This window comes from Lampetra fluviatilis, chromosome 7 (assembly GCF_964198595.1).
Source record: "Lampetra fluviatilis chromosome 7, kcLamFluv1.1, whole genome shotgun sequence".
In the NCBI taxonomy this organism is placed as follows: domain Eukaryota; kingdom Metazoa; phylum Chordata; class Hyperoartia; order Petromyzontiformes; family Petromyzontidae; genus Lampetra; species Lampetra fluviatilis.
The window spans coordinates 14,950,976-14,978,383 of record NC_136281.1 but is presented as its reverse complement, the minus strand read 5'-3'; positions in this window follow the sequence as shown (position 1 = coordinate 14,978,383).

Below are 27,408 nucleotides of genomic sequence, written 5' to 3'. Positions count from 1 at the left end.
ACACACACACTCCTACACACACATTGTCACTGAGAGAATAACTAAATTGTACTCAATGGGGACTTTTAGGGTGGCTTTTGACTTTTGATGCAATGTCAATGTTTGGGCTTTAATCCTTAAATACGAGCCGATTTCTTTCCGCTCGCTCGCTCGCTCACTCGCTGCATGCGTTCCCACCCAAAAGCCATTGCAGTGCAGCTTGTGCCGACCGAGACCAACTCCCCCACCCCACCGTCTCCCGCCCGCCTGCCACCGTCTCTTTCAAGCAGGCAGAGCACAACATGCTGTATAATGGCATTGGCTCAAGCTCAGCCACTCCAGTGCTGGGGAGCCCTTTGCTGAGCCAGACCGCGCACAATGGGCACTTGGAAAAAAGCAGCATTCATCATCAGAGCTCAACTCAGCGAGCGAGCGAAAAAGATCGGGTTTTTTTTGTTGCTATGCAAATCGCATTACTTCCAACCCTCTCCTAACGGTAACAATCGCATATAAAAAAAATGCAGTGATGTAAATCTTTTTCAATATATTTAAATTCTATAAAAAAAAATCTATATTGCAATATGCGCATTGCCTTTTGTTTATTTGTTATGTAAGATAAGAATGTGAAACATAAACCCGCCACCGAACATGCTCGACTTATTCAACGAGCGACTGCTTTTATTTTGCTTGACATTAATTTTTTATGTTTTTCTCTCTTCCCCCTCCCTCTCTCTCTCCTGGCGCTGAGATAGTCAGAAGCCCCGTGATCGAAGGCTGTTGCCAGGTTACGCTGACCGGGCCTCCTCTCATCTCGTTTGAGCAACGGGAGGAATTTCAGCAAAAACTCTCCCCCCCCCCCTAACCCTTGACGGCCTAACAAGTGCCACCCTCTAAGCGCCTCCTGGCTCCAGTGCTGGGAAACTTGAGGCCAACTCCTCTGTGAATCCCCGCCCCGGGTCAGACTTGCTGGCACCGATAAGGCGTTCATCACAATGCACAAAAACCGTCACGAATGCAACTGCCCCCCTCCTCCTCCCTCCCTAACTCTGGTGCCTGCTTAGTGGATTACATAAATACAAGTGGACTGGATTGCTATGCTCATTGGTTCTTTCGGTAAAGTCCGGTATGTAGCAATAAAATTAATAAATAGATCACGACGTTTCGAACGCAACACAAGCGCTCGTCCTCAGGTGTAAATGGCGTAAACCACACAGCGAGGGAACACACAGAGGAACATCACGTGACACAGAGCACACAGAGAACGGCAAACTGCACGGAGGCAAATACAGCAAGAAGATGGGAGACGCGAACTCGGCAAACCTTAGAAACATAATGCGATGCAACCCAAGTCGGCCAACAACACAGACACTAAACCTGGTTGGCCACGTATTTCAAAAGACTGCTAAATCTTGCGTTCATTTTCTGGATTGGTTTATACTGCTGTACTACTTACGTCTGTTTCGTGTGATCTGTTTGACACATCGTAGGATTTTGCGACCAATATTATTCAGAATAGACGGGGGGTGGGGGGGGGGGTTCGGGTTAAATCGCGTGAATATAAATGTGTCGTAAAACCCTCCACCATACGACACGGCCAATAGCTTGGGTTTGTGAATTAAACAAAACTTGCCAATTCGCCGGTAATTGCAACCGACATCGTCAGGCTTGAAAAATAAAAGTACGCGTCTCTAATTGCTACAACGGCCGCTTTATGAAAACGGAGAATTGGGTGGAGCGAGCGGTGGCCCAGCGGTTGGCGGCTTGCGCGCTACTCTACGAACACGGCAAGCCCAAGTTCGATTCCCTTCCGCGGCCAAAATCAGCGGCGAGCGATGTCGGAATCGGATGGAGGCCTCTCCTTGACCAAACCCGCACTGGCCATCGCGGTGAAGTATGGTCAAACACCCCCCCCCCCCCCACCTCCATTTATCAGTGAGTTGACCAAAGCTTTAATTCTAGATTTGAAGTTTTCGTGACTGCAAGGGTCCTAACCCTTCGGTTTTTTCGGTAAAAAAAACACAAAGAGTATTGACCAGAGCTGTAGATTATTACATTACAGCTTATTGTGAACTTATTCACTCTCAGACGGCCGCGTGGCTGATGGGCTGGGTGACAAATACGTTGATTGTTGTACGTGAACAGATGGATATGTGAAGGAGACGTAGTCTTTGCTTTTTTATTGTTGTTGGTTGTTGTAGTTAAGGTTGTCGTTATTGTTACAACAACCTGGCATCTCGATTAATCGATTAGGTGGGAAAATAGCACCGAGGAGAAATTTACCAACAACAAAAACATCTCAGCTGGGGGTCCTGCGCACGGGTGCAAAGAATCTATTTCCGTTCTACCTCGCCTGAGAACCCTTCACCGTGTCCGCGCCGAATGCCTTCAAGCATGTCTCTCTCCCTTCTTGCCATTCGAGCGACGAGAACCATGTCAAGTGATTGTAATTTACGACGCAATTCTGGCGCGCGTGCCACGGTCCGCGCGTGGCGTCTCGACGCACGCGCGCAGAATAAGTCACGAAAGGAGGCGGCGCTGCATTTGCCATGGCCGCACGATGTTCTCCAGCCGATGTTCTTCACTGCCGCTGCTCGTACACGATTCCAAAACTTGACTGAAATTGCAAATTCACATCTGTACACTATATGTGTGTGTGTGTGTATATATATATGTGCAGTGCTTAGAGGGAGTTAAAAAAATAAATGGGCAATGTTGGGGAGTTTTGCATTTGTATTACCCCCCTCGCACCCTCCACCCGCAAGGACCTCTGCGGTAATTTAAATAGGCGATGACATTCCGTGCGCGCTGAGAGTGCACTGGAGCCGCTCTCAGACTTCTCCATCCAACCGTGCAGTGCTTGACTGCGCCCTCCTCGTCGTCGTCGTAAGCGCTCGCGATAAACGACCGCTCTCTCTCTCTCTCACTCTTCCCGTCTCTCGACAACGCCGAGTTACACAATATTTTTTATTCCCTGGCACGGTGGGCTGAAGGATGTTCCACTAAACTCCCTCCCCGCACCCCCCGCCCCCCACTGGCTTTTTTTTATTATATATTTTTTGGAAACTTTTTTGGGGGGTGGGCCAGAAAAATCGATAAAAGGCGGGTCCGGTCATCGATTGCCATTCGCCCGTATCAGAGCGATGTGCGATCACGCAGTCGCGAGCGCGCACGCCCAGGAATAGGAATAAGGACGTGTTCCAGCCAGGAGGAGGGCGGAGGAGGAGGAGGAGGAGAGATGGGGAAGAGGAGGGGAGAGGAGAGATGAGGAAAGCTGACGAGGAGGAAACAATCTGTGTATATACACACATATTCTTAGGTTTTTTCGGTAAAGTCACGTAGGTAAAACATTAAAATTAATAAAAGTAAAATAAAATAAAAATCACGACGTTTCGGAGGCAACACAAGCTTCCGTCTTCAGGTGGAATCGTCACAAGTAAATGAGAGATTGCAAGAGCTACCACTCCGTTTATATACGGAGTGGTAGCTCTTGCAATCTCTCATTTACTTGCTACAGTTGTCGTGGCTGTGACGGTTCCACCTGAAGACGGAAGCTTGTGTTGCCTCCGAAACGTCGTGATTTTTATTTTAATTTACTTTTATTAATTTTGATGTTTTACCTACGTGACTTTACCGAAAAAACCTAAGAATATGAATCCTTGCAGTCACGAAAGCTTCAAATCTAGAATATATACACACACACAATGTAAATCGTTTTGCTACCTAACCTTACCGTGCCACGTTTCAAAATCCAATATACATTTAAAATTCCAGCCCCTCTCAATCCAATAGTTCACCACATCTGTCCCGTCAGGGTTGGTGATGGGTTGTGGGGCGGGCGGGGATGGACAGGACCGGTTCTGATATCACTTGCCACTGATGGTAGCCGCTTAACGGGAATTTAACTCTTATTGCATCCTTTATACCTCTAATCATTGCAACACCACTCCACCCCCAATATCCCACACGTATTGTGTTGTCGAACGACTCATCGAATGAAATATTTCCTTAATTAAAAATAAGAGTTTTGTTTTTTTACATCTGCCTTAAGTTACTATAGGTATATGCGGATATAAAGGGGCAGCCCTGCAATTACTCGCCGACACCACTGCTGATGGAAGGGCCTCCACTTAGGAGAACTCAGGTGAGTGCCCACCACACACACACTCACACCTAGTCTCTAGAGAACACTTTGGCCTACTCTTCCACGATGGCCATACAGAGATGGAGTACCCACGCTTATTTATACCGCTGGGAGGACTTAGGGGGTGGCGATGAGAGTGAGGATTTAAGATTATTACATTGTTGTTTCAACGTTTCTCCCCCCCCCCCCTCCACATTTAAAAACACGCATTTAGATTATTTCGCTGCGATACATTCCCACATTATAAGCCACTTTGTTGAGCTATATTTTGTGGCCAAGTCGCTTTCTGAAATAGAAGCTAATAGCTCAGTGGGCTTTACCTGATAAAATAAACATTTTTAGTTTAAGTTTTTTGCGTGTGAAATGTGTTCACTTTTCCTATACTTTGCATTCCGGCCGTATTATTTTATTGTTTTCTGTTGTCATTTGTTGACCCTGGCCCTACTGGCCATATGTGAGAGAGAAAAAAATTGCTTCATTAGCTCATCGAATTTCTCCAGCAGTAGAAATTTAAAAAAAATCGTTCTCATTCTGAAAACGAAACCGGTGACCTCTGGTGCGCAGGTCCGGCGTTAGAGCCATTTGTGTGGAATATAACAGCTCGGGCAATACCATTGTCAATCAAACTATTAGTGACAAAACCAATACCATTGTCAATCAAACTATTAGTGACAAAACCAATACCATTGCCAATTGATTGACAATGGTATTGTCAATAATACCATTGTCAATCGATTGTCAATAATACCATTGCCAATTCACAATATCAATAATAGTGTATTGGTATTATTGACAATGCCAATAATAGTTTGATTCACAATGATATTATTTGATTGACAATGGTATTATTGACAATACCATTGTATTATTGACAATACCATCGTAACAATACACGGCGGAGGTTAACAATACCATTGTATTGTCAATAATAATAACATTATCAATAAAACTAGCAACGCGTACATCGCTTGGACGAATACATCGAGTTCGTCCCTTCCCTCCCTCTGGACGTGGCTGTTAGTCAGCCATCAAAACTTTTTTGTTGCGTAAGTATGTAATGCGATTAATGCGACGTCTCGGTCCCGTCGAATGCGATAGAGCAAAGGCGAGAGCAGATGTCTGCTTGATCCGCCTGCGCCGGACTCAAAACCGCTGTCTGAATACAAAAATGACATCAGAAGACACAAACAATCCATGCAAGGGCTGCACACGACATAGACACACACACACACACACTGCACCCCGAGTGTTGCACGATTTACCATGGAAACAGTATATATGTGCCTAAATTTAAACCTCAAGACGAAACAATACAGATATGTTTTGTTCTCTCTCTCTCTGTACGAGAAAGAAAGATAACGATGCTAAAATAAATAAATAAGAATATGGACTAATGCTAGACGAGTATGATGGTGGCCGCTGTTCGCAGGTTTCCTCCTCTATAATTACAATCAAAAACTTCTTTCATCGCCGGAGCCACCAGCGGGCCCTTGAGCGTGAATGGGCGCGGTGGCGATCGGCGGGCAGTGGCATATTCTGAAATAAAAACACGGCGGAGGTTAACGCAGGCGAGACTCTTGACAAACCCAGAAGCCATTAGCAAACCCATGGCCATTTGCATTCTTAATGGGATTTTTTTCTCTCTCTCTCTCTCACACACTCACACACGCAGTTGTGAAAGCGTTTGACAGCTTGTAAAGATAAGAGGTTGGTGGGAGGAGGGGTGGGGGAAGGAGGCGGCGGGGTGGGGGGGCACCCCACCCCCCCCCCCCCTGCTTTTCCTCCTTCCACCTTATCACCCAATCCCCACTTGCCATCAAACCCATCCTGCCCTCTCACCCCCCCCCCCCACATACATCGCCTGCACCAGCCCCCCAGCACAAGCTTACCCAGAAAAGCCATTCCCCCCCGCCCCCCACCCACCCCCACCCCCACCCCAGTAACACACCGTGTATCTCCACTTCCGTCAAAATCACTTTCACCTTTCAACAGCGCCTAACCACTGGGAATAAGCGGCAATTCATACCGCAGCGGATTTCACTCGCCATTACGGGGCTATCGCGCACACAGACGGGCGGTGCTGTCAGTGTAAGAATACGAGGATGCGCGCCGACTGTGCCCCCTAATCACGACTAACCGCTTCAGAATCAGAATTTCTTTGAAGGTTTTTTTTTCCTTTCCCCCTTGCAATTTTGTTTTTATACAATTATATATTGTGGGGTTTTTCTTCTTCGTCTTCGTCTTGGTCTTCTTCTTTTTTTAGAACATCGTCGATATTACACTAATTCCGCTCACCCCCACACCCCCCCCCCCCCCCACACACACAAAGGATACGAAACTTTGACTAATGTGTCTTCATTGAGCGTGCATGCGGCAAAGATCGTGGTCGTGAAAGTAATCAGAATTAATGCAATTAAAACAGAATATATTCAACACACTACTGCTGGGTCAACAGTGGACCGCCTCATCCACTCAACTAACGCAGTAAATGATCTTAGAAAAAAAAAAACCTCCAGCCCTTTACAGAGTCATGCTTTGGAACATCTCGAAAGCGCTCGAATGTGGGGGGGGGGGTTGTTGTGGCTTAAAATTCACCCAAAAGTGGTGATGAGAACGGTAAGAAAAATAATTTGGTTTTATTCCTTTCTACCAATAAAATAGGAGGGAGTTTAAGACGTTCATAACACCGAATAGAAACCTTTTGCATGGAATCAAGTTCGCATTACTTGTGGTGAGCATGCAAACAAAACATGCTCTGATAATATGTGGGCATTGTCTTTGAAGCTGACTGGTCTACACCAAAGCCAGCAGCCTTCTGTCTGGCCTAGTCTCACCAATGTTAGACCAGAGGACGCCAAAATGCAAACAGCACAAGGGCAATGCACTATCAGGACATGTATAGCTTGAGTTGAGCAGCAACAAAATGGGACCTTTTTTTGCTAATATCTAAGTATTAAAAAATAAAATCGGTTTTACCCTTTCTGGCAATACAACAGGAGTTGTGTTCAGCTGTTCAACCACCGAATAGAAACCTCTTGCAAAGAATCAAGTACTGTATTAACCGCATACAGTACTCGTGGTGAGCATACAACCAAACATGGCTCTGATAATAACATAAACATTTCCCATTTCTTTAAAAACGGTGAAGTTGCTTGACTGGACTAAACACGAGTTTGACTGTGTCATGCGACGTGTACATGTGCAGTGTGTATGTCGGACTTTTTTCGCACCATACCTAGCCAACTGTGCACGTCGGCAATGTGCTCTGTGCGAGATCCGGATGAAATAATTTGTCGTCTCGGAACGCGGCCGCTCAATAACACTGGGAAGGAGGGAGGGGGGTGATCGAGAACGAAAGGCAAAGTGTGCCTCGTAGTCACCGAGTCATATCACCGTGATTCAGTTATAACCAACCAGGGTTGTCAAGCGATAAGCATTTTCAGAATCGATTACCGGTTCTGGAAAGGTTGGCAGCCGGGCATCGATTTCCAGTGGAATGTACGTATTGTCATTGTTGCGCTGATTGGCACGCGCGATCTTACAAACGGCACGGCGGCCGATATATGTCACCGTGTAGTACATTTGCTCTCATTTCTCAGTTCAAAGGTGAATGTTGCGGCCCTGGAATCGATTGCTTGCCTCTGCTGGCGACAGGGCCTCCGCTAGAGGCAGTTCTTGATGATGATGATGTTTGGTCAACTCTGATCACGCTGACCAGACGTCTTGCAACTATAAACTAAAACTATACGTATATTTATTTTACCAGGTAAGGGCCCGCTGAGCTATATAGCTCGTTTTCAGAAGCGTCCTGGCCACACATGATAGTTAAACGTGGAAATGTGCAGCAGTTTTCAAAACGCTCTAAACGCATGTTTTTAATAGTAGAGGGAAAACCCGGAGGACCCTGAAAAAAATCCACGCGACCAAGGGTAGAGAGAGACAGAGAGACGCAAATTCCAAATATACAGCAAGCGTCAGGGTGGAGATCGAACCCACCTTCTCCTGCATACCAGGCGAGGTAGTTAACATCAGTGCCAGATTAAGCTAGTGCAGGGCCTGCAGCATATGCCATAAAGGGGCCCTAAATAAAAAACACACACAAATATTAAAACACAAATGTTTAACTTGCATAGTAAAGTTATTGTATTTTTTAATTTGCTATACAGCCAGACAATACGACAAATCGTTAACCTTAAACACACAGTCGTTCATAAAAGTCGAAGGCGGTACAGTACTATAGTAATAGAGCAAGTGCAGAATCACTGAATCGGAATTGATAGCTTTTTCAAGCCCTTAGGATGTGTAGCTACTCTTGCGACGAGGGTAATACGGCACTGGCAATCATCTCCTAGCCACCGCGGCGCCCGCAGTGGAAGAAGTGTGTGCGTACCCTCGCTTCACGGCAACACGCCAGCCTGCCGGTCCACTCTCGGTGGGACAACGTTGTTGCGACGTTGATTTTTTTGGTCACGAGTTCGGGGTCGGAAGGAGACCGCCCCATTAATGGGCCACCGCCTCGCGGATCAGCCAAAACAACCTCCGGTAGAGCCACGAAGCAGCTTGCTTTGCTTTTTTATTTGATTATTTTGCTTGAGCCCTCTCAGCATCGCCGTAAAATAAAGTTGAAGGCCCCGCCTCCACCCCCAACACAACTGGGAGATATCTCTGATTTGCAATCGAGCCAGAAATGTCCAGCTGTTTTCTGTTGTTATTAAATATTTTTGTGTTCCACATCTAAACTAAAACACAAAACTAAACTATTTTTATTTTACCAGGTAAGGCCACACTGAGGTGTGTAGCACTTTTTTTAAGTAGCGACCTGGCCACAAAGCTCAACGAATTGGCTAATGATCGTGTAGAAATTCACAACAGCCAAACACTCTAAACGCGTGATGTTGATTCTAAATGTGGAGGGAAAACCCGGAGGACCCGAAGAAAAATCCACGCGATCCACGGGGGGAGAGAAAGAGACGCGAAAATTGAAAAATACACAGCAGGCGTCAAGGTTGGGATCAAACCCACGTAACTCCTGCATACCTGGCGAGGGAGTTAACATCGCATAGCCACCGCGGCGCCCTTTTACCCACATCATACATTGCAACATTCTAACCTTCCGGGCGCTATTACCAGGGGGCATCCGACGGGTATCAGACACAATCGGACACATCTCAGCAAGACCGAGAAGGGGTGGTGGTAAGGGGGGGGGGGGGTTGGGGGGGACGAGATGAGGGTCCGACTGTTGAGAATTGATACGGCCGAAAGCGAAAGTGCTTGTGGCACCCGCTCTCCCCCCCCCCCCGGATCCACCTTTGTCCGATTGCGAGAGCGCATTTACACCTCGCCCCCCCCCCCCTCTCTCTCTCCGCATTACAACCTCCACCTTTGTTTCCGCCGTGCTAAGTGCGTCGCACGGAAGCGGCCATTCCCAAATGGTCACAACCAAATAACTGCGGCAAGTGCCGAACAAAGCAAGAAGGTGGCCGTAATAAACATTGATACGCTAAGTGTATCTTTTATATATATGTGTAATGTGTTGAGGCTCCAATGCTAGCGAGTGTTCGTTTTGTTTTGAATGTCTCTGAGCAACAACAAAAAACATATTTCGTAATGTAAATGTTGGGACCGGTCTAATATAACCGATGTGGTATTCTAAATGCCACCTTGTGTGTTTTTATTCTTGTAGTATTAAAAGTGGACAATTCAATCGTGCATTGTTGAGAAATGGAAAGCGAATATTCGCACCTCTTGTTTCCACGGTTGGCTACGTACGGCGCGAAAGAAGTCCAACATATACATTGTGTCTCTGGCCCGATAAGGTGTGAATACAAATACAAAGATCCCCCGTATGAATTTAATAGACGTTTGGGTCAAGTACTGTTAACCGGCACCTATGAAAGCACGCACGGCACACGAGGGGGTGGGTGGCCACTATCACGCTCGGCCGCCTTCGTCTCCCGAGTGGCGATGTTTACACACCGCATCAGGTACTCATTTGAGGCTGAGTCGACCTAGGGGAAGTGCAGGACCGGTTCAAATAATCGTCACTGGTGTTGGCCGTGAGCGGGGAATCGAATTCACACTCACAATACGTACACACACACACGCGCACGCGCGCGCACACACGCACGCGCGTGTGACTTCCAAAAAAAAAAAACACGCCTACGTCCATCAGAAGAGGAGGCTTAAGCAAAATGTGAAGAGGCCCTTCAAGACGTGCATAGAAAATTGCTTACAGATGGGGACGCGCATGAATCTTGCAATGAGAACGTCTGCGGTACCTGCGGCAGAATGGAGCTAATACTTCAGGTGACCACTTTTTATTCGTTAAGTTAACGACAGCCATCGGTTTTAAACCCGCCGTAAGCACCTGTTGTTGTTTGGTTAAAAGTACGTCAACAAATGCAGCTGCGTGATATTGCTTTTGTTCAAGCCAAAATTATATATTTATTTCCCCCCCCCCTCCTCCTCCTCCCCAAGATCTGTGTAAGGCCAATGCCTTTGTTTTGTTTGAGAGAGTCAATGCGGTCGGTACACACGCACATTTCATCTTCGACTTGGATGAGACATTGCAAATGCAGGTTATCCATCTGTCGATAACTGTACCCTAGGTAATGGGTGTCAATGTGTGTGTGTGTGTGTTACGAAGCACGCAGGAACCACATTGATTTGATGCAGCACATTCATACTTAATGCCTCTTATTAAGTATTACATTTCCAATTGTTCGGAGGTGAATATTGCAATTGACTTCGACTTTCCGTGTCAATGGGGGTTTTCACCTGATTATTCTATGCGCAGGAAGTTTATTGATTGATGAAATCACGGAGCTCGAAATTCTAATTCACGAACTGCGATTTCCATATCATGCACCGTTGTGCCTGCATGTTATTCGTATGTAGCGAGCGGTGGCGCAGTGGTTAGCGCACTGGACAACGATCCCTGGCCACTCCAGTTCGATTCCCGCTCATGGCCAACACGAGTGACGATTATCTGAACCGGTCCTGCACTTCCCCTAGGTCGACTCAGCCTCAAATGAGTGACTGGCCGTGGCGCGGTGTGTAAACATTGCCACTGGGGAGACAAAGGCGGCCGGGCGTGGTGCTGGCGACCCACCCCCCCCTCCTCGTGTGTCGTGGCGACCTTCATAGGCGCTGCTCGCTATGAGCACTTGCGCTCAAAGTCTGTTAATGCTATAAAGGTCATATTTGTTTTTTATACAACCAGTTATCGTATTGTTGTTTGACTGATATAATAAGAACGATTATTATCAACATTCTCACTGACACTCCATCCTTGTAGTAGTTAAGATGATGGTTTACTGATTTTTTTTCACGGAGGTAAAGATTAAAGCGCAGCCCTAAAAGTCCCGGACTCACAGCACTGCTCGGGAAAGAGCCTCCACGAGAAGGGGGAAATAGAGAAAGCCCCCCCCCGCCCCACCCATCTCGAGGGTGTATTTGGTCTACTCTTCCAACGCTAGCGAGTATCATTCACTCCACGACACGCGAACTGACGGTCGACTCGTTGCCGTGGACTCATTCGTACCACCGGGTGGATAGAGTCAGAGGGGGAGGGACTTTCAGATCTCGCATCGTTGTGTCAACTGCCGCGCCAAGAGATCGTACGATCGATGCTTTTTTATTTATTTAATGTCACCCCCGCTCCACTTGACCAATCCTCTACGCAACTGATATGACGTCGTGGTTAAATGGACATTTTAGGGCATATACACACTGCTGTATTTGACAATCAACACAATTCAACAAGTTAGAAATAAACACACGTGTGGATTATTTTCCAAACATCAAGGCAAATTGATCTTGAACAGAAATATGTTGCAAACAATGCAATTAGTATTGGTGATACGTCATCATCCGCACCTCCGATTAGCACGGTTTGGCTACATACGATGCGAAAGAAGTTCAACATACATACATACAGAAATCATCATCGGCAGACATGATCAACGTCGCCTTGGGCGTCTTTGCTTCTTTGGCTGCCACTCCATCACTCGTCTCGACCACCGGCACCTCATCTCTTCTCAACAGTCCGTACGATGATGGTGCCACGGTGGCGAAATGTTAACTACCTCGCCTGTGATACAGGAGCTCTTGGGTTCGATCCCGACCCTAGCCACCTGCTGTATATTTGGGGTTTGCGGTGTCCCTCTCCCCGTGGTCGCGTGGATTTTTCTCCGGGTCCTCCGGTGTTTTCCTCCATAGTTCGAATCAACATCACGCGTTTAGAGTATTCGGCTGCGATACATTGTTGCACACGATAATAAGCCACTTTTTTGAGCTATCATTTATGGCCAGGTCGTGGGGCCTTGCCTGGTAATTTTTTAAAAAGTTTATATTTCATCTCTAATTTGTGCGTTCCTTCTTCACGACTCCAAGCGGGGGACAATCGCCACACTTCCTTACCTATAACATTCTTCTCATTATTAATAATCTCTCCCCATTTTTATTAAAACAAATTTACGCCCATTTTTCGGCATCCGCACGCCAGAAGCAGGCGACGCTCGGCCTCGACTGTAGAGCGCCGCATTTTTGGGTGGATTTCGGCGCGTTCCTCGTCAGGTGTACGAAACACAAAGTGGCCCAAAACGGAGATGGGGTGGGAGGGGAGGGGAGCAAAATCAATTATGCGAGTGTGTCTTCTACAAATCAGAGAAAGATTGTTCTGCCCGTCACGCACGTGAGGTCCCTGCCAGGAGCACATGGCACCATTCGCATGCGCAAATCAAACACCATTTTTCTAATTTGCCCTAATTACGGACATTGGGTGAGGGATAAATTGTACGTTTGCCTCCCCGAAAAATACAATGCCAGGCACACAAAAAAAGAAAAATAATCAGCCAAAGTGAAGTCCCAGGTGGCAGCCTAAAGAATTATTTTCGCGTGCGCGTCCGTTCAAATAATTACGGACCACCTCCCCCCCCCCCCCCCTGTCCCACTGACATTAGCAATTAAGAAATGCCTCATTTGGCGGTCGTGGGTTGCGACGAGGAGACGATAGATAATTGAGCCTTTCTTGGTTTTTGGCTGCGAGCATTTTTCAGTTGATTTATCCACCGCGCCTCCATGCCCATGTTCCTCCTCTCACTACCACCCCCCCCGCCCCCCCCAACCGCGCGACACTCACACACAAAGGTCCTCCATGTAGCCTCTAACAGACTGTTCGAGCAAGTGCTGTTGGCGGGCACCACGTCCGGCCGACTTTGTCTCCCCGGTGCTGATGTTTACACGCCGCAGTTGTTGCTCATTTGAGGCTGAATCGACCCACGAGAGGCCCATGACCGATACAAGATACTCGTCACCGATGATGGCCGTGAACGGGAATCGAACTCGGGTCGCCAGCTACGTAGCGCCGCGCGCTAACCACTGCGCCACCGCTCCCGGCGAACATAACAACAACTGCCGTTCGCCACCAAGTGCCAGACTGGGTGCACTTTGAGGCCACGTGAAGTGTCGAGGTCTCGCTGACAGGAGGCCACGGGACAGACCCAGGCGCCGTGGAGTGACCGAATGAGAAGACCGGCAGAGACGCCAACCGTGGTCTCCACTGTGCCAACTTGCTGCGTTTTATCTGCCCAACGCGCTCCGCTCGTTGTTGTGAACGTCGCTCCTCCGACCTTCTCGAACCGCCCAGCGTCGTCCTTCACGACACCGCCGGTCACCATTCGTAGACGCGTCGAATGAGCTCCTCACTGCACATGCACACGCAGTTCCATTGGAAGGAAACCACGGATAAAGTAGCGAGACATCTCGGCAACGAATACAAATCTATGCAGGCTCCTCCGTACGGAGCCGCTCGGCTTTTTGTGACGTTACACTCACGGCAGCGGTCACAATTAATACAACAATAATGCGAGGCACGTGGGGTGAGACGGTGGGGAGGGGGGGGTCAGGGGGTCAGGGGGGGCGCAGATGAACAGTCGGTACTCGCCGTGATCCCGTCTCCCTCCCCGTCTCCCTCTCTCCCCGTCTCCCTCTCTCACCGCCTCCCTCATCTCCTCCCTCTCCTCCCTCCCCGTCCCCCTCCCTCATTGCCTCTCCTTGCGTCCTGCCGACGTCGCGCCAGACCCAGCTGAACTGGTCCTGCCCCCCCCCCTCCGCCCCCTCAATCTACCAACCCACACTCGCCAAACAACCTCCTTGACCGACAAGGCTTGGAAGGCAAGGCCTTCATCCAGCAGTAGATTCACAAAGGACTGTAAATATTAAGTAGTATTATTGTCAATATTGTTGATTTGAAGCGTTCGTGACTGCAGTAATCCATACTCTTCGGTTCTTTCGGTAAAGTCACGTGGGTAGAAAAATAATAGATCACGACGTTTCGATCGCAACACAAGCAATCGTCGTGATCTAATAGTTTTCTACCTACGTGACTTTACCGAAAGAACCAAAAAGTATTGTCACTATTATTAATACATTTATTCGTTTATTTATTTCAAAGGTCATGGTTTAACTACATAACGTCTCGCGGCATTTGTATCAACACGTTTCAGTCACCTCCCTCCCCCCACCTCCCAAATAAATAAATAAATAACGAGTGCGTGCGACACTTTCCGTGGCCGAACGCAAAACAATCAACCACGAAGTCGGCATCGCGCAGTGCAACCCAAATGCCGTGCCTCCTCCTGTGGCGTCGTGAGCACGTGGTATTGACGCCCTGACGTCACAAACACGAGACCTGGTCGTGACGTCACAAACGAAAACCGGTAGTGACGTCACGAATCGGGCCACGCCCACAGGGGTTGTCTTGGCGGGGAAGAGTTCCGAATCCCGCTCGTCGAAAGACTCTGGACGGCGAGATTCTTTCGCGACGCACGAGAGTTAAACGTCGGCTGTTAAACCGACAGTGACGGAATGCAAAGAGCTGCGGAGAGCTTGCGCGGTAGTAATAATAATAATAATAAAATCCATTTCAAGATGCTCCTTATAAAATATCAAATATATAAATGACGACGTTGGGGAATTCATCCAGAGTACTACGCCTGTTGTTGCTGCTGCTGCTGCTGCTGCACAGTGACGCTTCGAGTAGATATCGATCCGAGACGACTTGTTATAGTGGCACGGTGAGCCAAGTTGGGTGCTCGCTGCTCGTGCTGGGTACACTTTTGTACGCGCGCCTCTCCTGTGCCAAGGACAGAATGACCCAGTGTCATTCTGTCAGAGTGCGAGGCGGCTACAATGGGCCAACTACATTCATACAAAACGACGCAAACCGTTAGACGCAGCCGTGGTCGGATTGTGCGCGTGCTGTGTAGCGAGCGGCGCGCTGCGCTACGAATCTGGCGACACGAGTTCGATTCCCGGTCACGCCCCAACACCGGTGACGATTATCTGACCTGGTCCTGGGCCGCCCCTAGGTCCACTCGGCCTCATATGAGTACCTGGTGCGGTGCGTAAACATCGTCACTGGGGAGACAAATGCGGCCAGGCGTTGTTGGTCACCCACCCCCTCGTGTGCCGTGCCGGCCTTCAAAGGTGCTCGCTAACAGCACTTGCCCCAACAGTCTGTTAAGGCTACATGGGGGATCTTTGTCTTTGTATGTTTTTCTGCTGTAAAAATATTCCACGTGATAAGCCACTTTGTTGAGTCGTCATTTGTCGCTAGATCGCGTCTTAAAAAATAAGCGAATAGCTCCGTTGGCTTTACCTGGTAAAATAAAATAATATATATTTTCTTATATTTTAAGTGATTTGTTCACATTTCCTATATTTTACACTCCTATCGTGTTTTTGTATTGTTTCTTATTGCAACGTTTTGACCCGCCCCTACTAGACACCTGTGAAAAAAATGCTTTATAGCTCATCGGATTCCTCCAGTGTAAATAAATATTCTGATTCTTATGTATGTTGAAAGTCATAGACGATCGCGCTAATCGGAGGTGCGGAGGGGAAAGACAACAAACTAAACACAAAAAGCAATTCTAAAGAAATTAGTGTTTCATCTCGATGATTGCTTGGGTACCAAGCCTCAGTGGCTTCCCAATATCGGACAGAAGAGCGTTCCAGACGGCCACCGAAGCGCATCTAAAAACGCCGCGAGCGATGCGGTGACCGCCGCCTTTGCAACAATGCTGGCGCCCTAAGCTCCGTCAAAACTTAAGAGGTCCTGCCACGGAATGCCTGGTAATTGTTTTTGTCCTGCCGGAATGAAAATAACCGTTGGAGAGAGTGTTCGTCCAGCAGTGTAATGACAAAGGCACGCATACGTTATTCTTATTATCATCACCATCATTATTACTGACAATGTGAGACGACAACGATTATTTAAAAAAAACACGAAAAAAATGTGAACGTTTCAGAGTGCTCTTGAAAAATTCGCCGGCCTTGAAGTCGCTTGTTTCACATTGATTCGGGAGTTTGGGCCGAGGCGAGGATCAACAGAGACACATCGATTGGACATCGAGCACACGTGTCCATTTGTGACCCACAGTCTGCCAATATGCCCCCCCCCCCCCCGCCACTATTCTCTCACCTCCAAGGCCACTCTCATTGTGCCGTAAATTACTCGAAGAACTTGGCTGAGGGCTAACGCCGTGCACGAGTGTGTGGATGATACAATTCCCGCCATCGCGGATTCTTTTGTCTGTTTCCCACGGTTGTTGAGCACGAGAGTCCGACATTGATGGCCCGAAATGCCGAGCGGACAACAAATGGCGCCGCTGACGTTGTAACAGATAAAGGGAGTGTGTTGGTGCCTGCAGTCATCTCGGTCATCTCGGTCAGTCGACCCGTGGCACCTGGGTCTGCCCCGTGACCTCCTGCCAGCGGGCGTTCGACACTTCACGTAGCCTCAAGGTGCACATGGCCTGGCACAAGCGTCGTGGTGACGTCGCCGCCACTTAGTGGTGAATGGCGGTTATTGTTGTTGCAGTTGAGCGAGGTTATTATTAGACAATGAGAGGGCATTCTAAAGTCAAGCCTTTGCGACGAAAGAAATATTGGGTGAGAGGTGTTGTGGCATGCAGTGTGGTGAGTGGGTGGGTGGATGAGAGGGTGAGTGAGTGAGTGAATAAGTAGGTGAGTAAGTGGGTGAGTGAGTGGGTGAGTGGGTGAGTGAGTGGGTGTGTGAGTCGGTGAGTATGTGAGTTTGTTGTTGTGACCTGCAGTATGGTGAGTTGGTGGGTGGATGACTTGGTGGGTGAGTGGGTGGGTGGGTGGGTGAGTGGGTGGATGGGTGGGTGGGTAATTGAATGAGTGGGTGAGTGAGTGAGTAGGTGAGTGTGTTGTTGTGACCTGTAGTGTGGTAAGTGGGTGGGTGGGTGAGTAGGTGAGCAAGTGAGTGCGTGAGTATGTAGGTGGGTGAGTAGGTGAGTGAGTGTGTGGGCGAGTGAGTGAGTGTGTGGGTGAGTGATTGACTGTGTGGGCGCATGAGTGAGTGTACGGTTGCGACCTGCAGTGTGGTGTTGGGTGAACACCTCCGATTAGAACGATTGGCTGCGTATTGTGCTAAGGAAGAAGTTCAACATACGGTACATACAACTCCCAGCGGTGTGACACGCTACTGATACTGCTGACTGAGCATTGGCGGCGGGGTGATCGGGGATTTGAGCAAATTGCACCGTCATTTCAACTGAAGCACCGGCCGACCGAGTAAAACCTCTGGCTGGATGGACGGCGAGTCCACGCCTTGCTTGTACCGCGGCTGCATTTGTGCCAGCGCTTTGGTGTCGTTGCTTTTTTGGTTGTTGATTCTGTTGCAGACACGAAACTATTACGCACAGCAGCCCGGAGCAGTGTTTGCGAAGGGTGCAATGGATTGCCCGTGCAAGACGCCTCGCGCCTTGATTGGTGTCAGCAGATCACTTAGCGGCGGGGACCTTGGTGGGCTGGGCTGGGCTGGGCTTCTTGAGAGTGTGCAAGTGGGAGGATGAGGAATGTGATCACTCCAAAGGAGACGCGCTTCTAGAACGGCGCCCCGTGCGCTGACGATACGCGTCGTCCATTATCTACGCGGGTGATTAACGCCTGGGACGTTAACGCCTTTGAGAGGCCTGCTGGTATGCCTGAATCGTTAGCGGAAGGATAACAGCTCGGAGAAGCTGTGCATTAAGCATTGGGATGGTGAAGATTTCTGCTCGATGCGGTTGCCGATTAAAAAATATAAATATAATAAAAGTCAAAGGGTTTGCGATGACAGCCCTGAACCAACGGTGAATAATTCCACATTCCTACGGAGAGGACCATGGATGGCTGGCTGTGGTGAAATGGTGACATGGTAAGCATTCTGGACTTGCAATCCAGAGGTGGACCGTTCGATCTCCCGTTGGGGTGTGAGACTCAAAACGACGGTGCGAGTATCTTTCATCCATCCACCCGCCTTCGTTTCGGGCAATGCACCTCTTCATACGCCTCACGTGCTGTGATGGAGGGCCACGTGGACCTCCATCATCATATCACGTGACGTGATATGATGAAGGAGGTCCACTTGTGTCACGTGATATGATGGAGGAGGACCACGTGTGTCACGTGCTATGATGGAGGAGTGCTACGTGTGTCACGTGTTATGATGGAGGAGTGCCACGTGTGTCACGTGATATGATGGAGGAAGACCACGTGTGTCACGTGATATGACGGAGGTCCACGTGTGTCACGTGATATGATGGAGGAGTGCCACGTGTGTCACGTGTTATGATGCAGGCCACACAGTGTTATTTCCGAAGCACTCCCGCGGTCAGCAGATCTCGACATTGGTATTAGGCTCCTGAAACTGATTCGCCGCCATACGCGAGAATATCATTGATGTAGCGAATGCGCCGAGCATGTTGGCACAGTCTCAAAGCATGCTCGCTTGCATTCAGCTGAGTGTACGTACGACTCCAACAGGAGAATCGCTTGCATTTATAGTCTACAAAAGGTATATTGCAAATGCGACATTACACATGGGTGGACGCGGATGGAAGGGGGCGGTGGGGAGGATATAATGCAGCTATAAGGAGTTGTTTTAATTTTATTTTTTATTTTTCCCTGTTGTAATCTTTTCAGTAAACGGAATCGCGAGTGGTTCTCCGATCCACCGTTCATGCGATCCGCCCAACAAAGGAGGCGACATTAGCGATCGCGCAAAACGCTTCAGGGTAACTTTGCACGTGAGCCGCCTTTCATTTTACTAAAAGTGAAGGCGTGATTTGACCTCGAAGCTCTTTTCGCAGGAACGCGAAATCAAATCGCGTAAAATCTATTCCCACCTTGCTCAGCTTAGCATAGACACGCACGCAAAGTAGGCAAGTGGTAGTGCAGCAAGGAGCGATAGTGCAGCGCTTAGGACCAACCCGAGTTAGATTCCCACTCACGGCCACCAACACCAGGTGACGATTATCTGAACTGGTCATGTGCCTCCCCCCCCCCCCCCCCCTAGGTCAGACTCGGCCTCAAATGAGTAACCTGGTGCAGTGTGTCGGCGTCGGCATTGGGGAGACAACGGCGGTCGGGCGTGGTGATGTGGGCCACCCGCCCGCTCGTGTGCCGCGGCGGGCCTTCATAGCACGGTTGGCTACGTACGGCGCGAAAGAAGTTGAACGTACATACTCGCGAAAAGCAGCTGCCCCAACAGTCTATTGGGGTCATACGGGGGATATTTCCCGCGGACGATCCAGCCCCCGCATGCCCCAAGCAGCTTCTGTTTGACCGGATAAGTAGGGGCTGCGAATCGGGCGCGGCACGGGCTGGAAAAGAGATGGACTGATGCGTTACAGCAGGATGTGTAGCTGATCAGACTAGCCGAGGGGTCGGCAACCTGCTGTTCCGGAGCCGCATGCGGTGGTGGCTCTTTAAGGAATACTTCGTGACGTTATTGATTAAGGCAGCACCGTCTCGTATTAACCACGCGGTGAATTGCGGATCTTGAAATATTGAGGAGTTTTTTTGGACCGAAATCGAAAAAATTGGCTTTTCTTGTCATTGTGGTTACCGACTCCTGGACCAGCCGATGACTGGTTCCAGCGGTGTCAAGATTGACCTCTGGGCAGTTGAAGGCAGTCGCTCTCCAGCAACAAGGGGTAGCGGAGGAGCGACGCTCACAACAAAGAGGGGAGCGCCGGGCGACTAAAACGCAGCGAGTTAGTACAGCGGTGAGCACAGGTGGTGCATCTGCCAGTCATCTTAGTTCGTCAACGTGGAAATGTTATTTGACCTGCCAGCAAACCTTCGACACTTGACGCGTGGCATCAAAGTGCACCTAGCCTGGCACAAGTTCCGTTGATGACGCCACCGCCACTGAGGTGTGAACGGGGCGTGAGTGAAAAATCATGGGTTACACCGTGGCATCGACCATTTGGGGCATGGGATCTCGTGTTAAATCGAAATCGCTCTGATTTAAGTCGGTTACTCTTACATAACTCCTGAAACGGGCATGCACACGGCCAAGGTAACCTTATTTAAGCATAACAGACCTGCTTTATATCATTATTATTATCAGAATGTATCGCATATTTCTTTGGTGGACTCATTCTATCGCTTTACAGCTCCCGGACGCTTCGAGCACGAGTCTCTGGAGCTATATACTTTAAATCATCTAGATTTGTAAAACTCATTTATTTTGAACTGCTATTTGTGCTCAGTTTGCTGTCCTTCCTCCACACCTCCGATTAGTAGGATTGGCTGACTGCGGTGCGAAAAAAGTTCAACATTAAACAAAGACAAAGATCTCCCGTATAGCCTTAACAGGCTGTTCGGGCAAGTGCGGTTAGCGAGCACCTATGAAGGCTCGCACGACACACGAGGGGGTCGGTGACCACCACCACGCCCGGCCGCCTTTGTCTCCCTTGTGGCGATGTTTGCACACCACACCAGGTACTCGTTTGAGACTGAGTCGACCTAGGGGAGTCCCAGGACCGGTCCAGAGATTCGCCACTGTTAAACTCCAAATATACCGGCGTCAGGGTCGGGATCGAGGTGTGGTCTAACATCTCTACCACCGTGGCGCCCCAGGAAGGCCTGGCTCTGAACCCAACTCAGCAGAGTGGGACCTTTCTTAAGCGGGTGATTTCCAAGCCAAGCAGCGAAACGAAGCCGTACACGCGGCTGACATGATGAGAGCGATGCTGCTGCTCTTGAGAAAACAGGAGGGGGGGAGGCGCGGCTGGTCTCGTATTCTCACATTCAGGAGCCAGTGGCTCTCTCTCTCTGTCTCTCGTCTCCCACCTCCCTCGTCTCCACCGACGCAACCTTCTCTTCCTCCGATTAAAAAAAAAAATCTCAGCGGCCAAAGAGCTGTCACTCACTCTATAGCAATAGCCACAATGGGCGCGAATTGCAACAGTGTCTAGCCGTAATGAAGTTTGGGCCTTTCAAGGTCCTGAATGCCACCTAAGACAAAGCTAGCTTTTACAGCCCCCGAGGTCTGGGGCTCCGGGTATGGCCCCATAATCCAGTCAACCTAGCTCCCAGCACTGCCCCACGGCTCCAAACATCGCCGCCCCCACTGATTCCTCACAAACCACCAGCCACCCCCCACCACCCACCCCACACCCCACAACGCACGCTACCACCCCGTGGCCTCTTTCCGATGACCATCGTGAAGTGAAAAAGGCAGCCCCTCTCTCACATCGCACATGGAGGTGCGCAAGAAGAGGAGGAGGAGGAAGAAGAATAAGTCGTGGTGCAAAAACTCCGCACGTACAGGGACAACCCCGCACATTGGAAAGGCAGACACGCCGGACGTTCTAAAACTAATCAACTCTTTGTTTGATATACTTTTATCAGGTAAGGCCCATCGGAGCGATATACACAGCTCTTCCTCAGAAGTGACGTGGCCACAAATGATAGCTCAACGAAGTGGCTTTACATCATCACGTGGACATACTCGAGACGCACGTTGATTCTCAACGTGAAGGGGAAAACCGCAGAACACGGAGATAAAAAATATCTACGCGACCAAGTGGGGAGAGAGAGAGAACACGAACACTCCAAATACACAGCAGCAGGCGTCAGGGTCGGGATCGAGCCCACGATCTCCTGCATACCCGGCGAGGTAGTTAACATATCATAGCCACCGTGATGATGATGATGAGACAGAGACGCACACTCCAAATACACAGCAGCAGGCGTCAGGGTCGTGATCGAGCCCACGACCTCCTGCGTACCAGTCGACGGAGTTAACATCTCCAAGACACCGTGATGTGGAGCAAGGGTGGGCGAATCCAATTCCTTAGCGAGGGCCGAATGGGACTGACGGGGTGCTGTAGGCGGCACGCTCATGAACACATTCGATGGAGCCACGCATGTGGCAGGCGCTCGATAACCCGACTCGGTCAGAGCGGCCTAAATGGCCGGGGCTCAACGTTTACAGGTGACGGGAGCAGCTCGCATTAAAATAATGATGATGATAATAATAATAATAAACGCAGTGTTGTTGTTTCCGGGTCAAATTAGTGAGTTCACTCGAGTGCCCGATCAGTACGACAACGATGATTCCACGTGGTTTGGTAGGGGCGGGGGGTGCTTCGCGTGAGCGCGGGCTGTTATCCTAAGCCCCCTGGCGTGGATGCGAACTTTAACAATCACCGTTCGCGAAAGGCTTTAGCGGTCTGTGCCTCCGTGCAGCTTCCACGTAACCGCGTCGCATCTTCGGGTAGAGGTGCGTGTTCTTCGACGCGGTGTCCGACTTTCGCTTCTTATTCTTAGGTTTTTTCGGTATAGCTATCGTGCTGTGACGGTTCCACCTGAAGACGGAAGCTTGTGTTGCCTCCGAAACGTCGTGATTTTTATTTTATTTATATTTTTTATTTTATTTTTTTATTAATTGAAAATTTTTACCTACGTGACTTTACCGAAAAAAACCTAAGAATATGAATCCTTGCAGTCACGAAAGCTTCAAATCTAGAAGTTTCGCTTCTTCTTTTTAGTTTGTCACGCGCTCAGGTCACGTGTAACGGCGAGGCCAGGCTGCCTTCTCCGGCGAATCAAAGAAGCTCGTCCCCCGTAGCACGTGGCCGTGGGAAGTCGCGCACCGTGACGGACGGCACGGGGGGCGAGAGACCACGTGGGGCACCGCACCGCGTGCGTGTTGATAGGTGGGCCCAACTGTTGACTGCGGGCGCCCTCGGGGGCAATTGGCTCGTCAAGCGCCGTCGTGAGCTGTCGGCCACCGAGTCGTCATTGTTGGGGGTCCGCTGGAGGTTCGGGTTGATCGTTGAGCAAGCTGGGTTTTGTTATTTTGTTTTCATCATCAACCCTTGGCAATTATAGATGTTGCTCTGGTTCAGATCAGTTGCGTATTGTTTTATATAACTGTCCCAGCACGTGGAAATATGTATACTTGTGTGTGTGTGTGTGCAAACGGTGTATTTGTTATTATAATCATAACGACAATACATTGTGTTAATCAATCAAGCATCTTTGATGTTCATTAAAAAAATTCAAGAGGCGATTTATTGATGAGTGATTTTTTTAATATTTAGAATTTATCCGTGCCCGGATAAATGATTGTGTTGAAACCCACAACGTGCAAAAGGGCAATACTCAAAAGCTCCACACAGATGCATTCAAGAATCCATTGCTCTATTGCCCACACTTGGCCACCTATAACACCTACCATTCCCAAGCAGTCTCCCATCCAGGTAGTAGCCAGGCCGAATATCTGCTTAGCTTCCAAGATCTGCTGAGATTGGCCCCATTCAAGGGTACGTTGCTCACAGGCAAGCGTGTTAACAATTAAATGAACAACAGCTACGGTAAAATCACAATAAAATGTTGACATATATCGACGTGACATTTATAAATGTTAAATAAATATGTCTATGTGACCCTTTTGCCGGAATCAAGACAATGAACATCTTAGCACCCTGAATTATTGCCGGAAAGGGCGAAGCATATTCTCTTTATGTCATCATGAAATTTGTATTTTAAATAAATAAAACATCTATAAGAGATATGTCCAGCATGGTAGAGTGTGCCACATTCCTTCTATCTCGAGGAGCTCCATCGAGCTGCCTCTGGAAATATATATTTATTTAATATATTTCACATATATATAATAATATATATCGCTCACTCTCCATGTCAATGACACTTCACTGCAAGATTCCCATTTTACGAGCTTAGAGGTACGGGAGGAACACTGCCGACGCGGACGCAGAACAACCCCCCCTATTTCCCCGTCCCCCTCCCCGTTCCCCCCCCCCCGTTTCCCCGTGCCCCCCCCCCCGTTCCTCCCGCCCCCCGTCCCCCCCCCCCTGTTTCCCCCCCCGTCCCCCCGCTCCCCCCCCCTATTTCCCCGTCCCGCTCCCCGTCTCCCCCCCCCGCTTCCCCGTCCCCCCCGTCCCCCCCCCCGTTCCCCCGTCGTCGTCCCCCCCCGTTTCCCCGTGCCCCCCCCCCACGGTATCCCTTGTCCTCCCCGTCCCCCCCCGTCCCCCCCCCGTTCCTCCCGCTCCCCCCCCCCCTGTTTCCCCCCCTGTTTCCCCCCCGTCCCCCCGCTCCCCCGTCCCCCCCATCCCCCCCGCCCCCCCCCCCGCCCCCCCCCCCACAATAAATTCGCTCTTTTCCCATGGCAGCTACACTCCTCGCGAAGGCGACACTTCGCCTCATTTTTCTTTTGCCTTGGAGCACGAAATTGGATGTGGAATGAGCAATTAACTGGCATTAATATTCGCCAATGTTGTTGCCTTTTCATTCGCCATGGATATGGCTATTTCACATTGATGAACACGCCGTATCGTTGGATGAGAGAGCCTTTATTTAATTTATGTTTTATTGTAGACACATCTTCTGTGTATATATATAGCCCGAAGACAAAGATCCCCCGTATAGCCTCAACAGACTGTAGGAGCAAGTGCCGTTAGCGAGCACCTAATGAAGGTTGGAACGGCACAACAAGGGGTGGGTGGCCAGCACCACGCCTTTATCTCCCTAGTGGCGACGTTTACACACCACACCAGGTACTCATTTTAGGCTGAGTAGACCTAAGGGGAGGCCCAAGACCGGTTCAGATAATTGTCACTGGTGTTGGCCGTGAGCGGGAATCTAACTCTGGCGGCCGGGTTCGTAGCGCAGCGTAGCGCCGTAACCGCTAGAACTCTAGCCCACACACACGTTCACACACACACACAGTAGCGGACACGATGGCACACACACTTGAACATTCACGTAACAATAACAACAACAACAACAACAATAATAATGATGCACACGGGATTATGCTGTAAATCCAGACGTAGTCGGTTCAGATCTTCCAGCGCGGCAGCTGAAACAATGGGGCGAATTGATTATTAAACACCACCCATACAACCGCCTGCTTCCCAGTCTCTCTGTCAATGCAGCAGCAGTGTCCAGCAGGGAATGCCGCAGGTCGTCGATATTCCAGTCGCGTGTGACCGGCGTCACGTGTGGGCACTCCCAACACCTTACAAGAGATTTGGCCAGCGCGGAAGAGTAGGCCAAATGCCCTCTCTCTCGAGAGAGAGAGCGGCTCTCCAGAGAAGCTGCCTCCAGTCGAGTCCCTTCCACTTGCAAGCAATTGCACCTTTGCCCCTTTTACAATGATGTAGTGCGACTTTGCTGCAAGTGCGTACATGAATTAGTATGATGCCAAGTATAACGACGATGATGATGATGACAGGCACGAGAAGAGCTTTTCTCGTTTCAGTAAAATGCATTTTCATTTGCTTGCTTTTAGCGGCGCCCGCTGAAGAGTGTGCGCGCGTTTAAATTAAAGTTAAGCGCCGTCTACACCGCAACAGGCAATGTTTTCAGCGAAGTCGGAACGTCTCGGCAAAGTGAGATCGAGTGCTCGAATGTGTCCTTGCGAATTGAATATACCGTGGAGATCTCGCACACACACCCACACAGAAGGCATCGTTTTGTCAACGATGAATATCAGACGGCATTCGCCTGAACGCATTATCTCTATCCGTTTTCTATTACACGTGCGTCTCGGTGGCATGTTTTGGCATGGGCAGTGTCAGCTGCTGCCGATGACAAAAAACAAAAGTAAAGATCCCCGTGTAGCCTTCACAGACTGTAGTGGCAAGTGCTCTTAGCGAGCACCTATAAAGGCCGGCACGGCACACGAGGGGGTGGGTGGCCAGCACCACTCCCGGCCGCCTCTGTCTCCCCAGTGGCGATGTTTACACACCGCACCAGGTACTCATTTGAGGCTGAGTCGACCTAGGAGAGGCCCAGGCCCGGTTCAAATAATCGTCACTGGTGTTGGCCGCGAGCGGGAATCGAACCCGGGTCGCCGGGTTAATAGTGCAGCGCGCTAACCGCTACACTACCGCTCCCCACAATGATGACACACGCTCACACATCGTGTGACCGTGGCAATCTGAGGAATAAGATAGACACCTATAAAGCGTTAAACATTGACAGTATATGATCAAAATCGTGTTCAAACGTAATAAATTGTGAGATTTTAATACAATTAGCTTGAATGGGTGGTAAATGTTCAACTCATTGACGATTAAATGTAAATGGCCTCTGGGCAGGATCGCCCATGGACAAGGCTGGTAAAGGAATAGCAGCCCAGCCGACAGAACTCGATCAAGGGGCACGGCCGCCATGGAGATGGAGTGGATGAGATCCGTTCACGTGCGGCAACGAGCAGCAGTTGACCGACAGGGATTGAGACGGCTTGGGGAGGCCTTCATCCAGCAGTGTATAGACAATGTCTGAGACGTAAAATGCACAGATTCAAAATTTGACAGGAGGCTCTTAAAAGTCCATGGCAGGTAATTTTCTTTCTTTTTTAAATCATATTCCTAATTTAGTGGGGTGCAAAACCCCATGCGTCGAACCCAATTGGCAATGTTCAAAGTAGACAACAAAATCACGAGACGAGGCACGGCTTGCCCTGGTAAATGTGAACAAATAAATAAAATCGTAGAGAGCAAAGAGGGAGAACAACTTAAACTTTCCCTCGCTTTTCAACGTAATCGCTTTCGCGGGGGAAAAAAAAACTACACCAACCACACCAATTGACCACATCTGGCCCACGTGACAACTCAATTCGTTTGGCTTTGTCGGGTGGTGGAGGGGACACACGAACATCGTTACCCTACCGCGTGGCCATCTCCCCACCAGGCAGAAACCCCAAATAGGAACGTCACGAGGCAGCCAGCCACGCATCCACCGACAAAACTCAAACAACCAAAAAAAAAACCCGTTTACAATTCGCAGTAATGTTAAGGCAGCAACCTACAAACCTGGCAAAGTCACCAGCCAACCAGAGCCGGCGAGTTCTACACGTGGCAGTCCAGCGAGTAATTAACGCGCAGCGGGCACCCATCGTGACATCAAGTTTACACGGATTTTGTGTTATTAGTTTTATAATAATAATA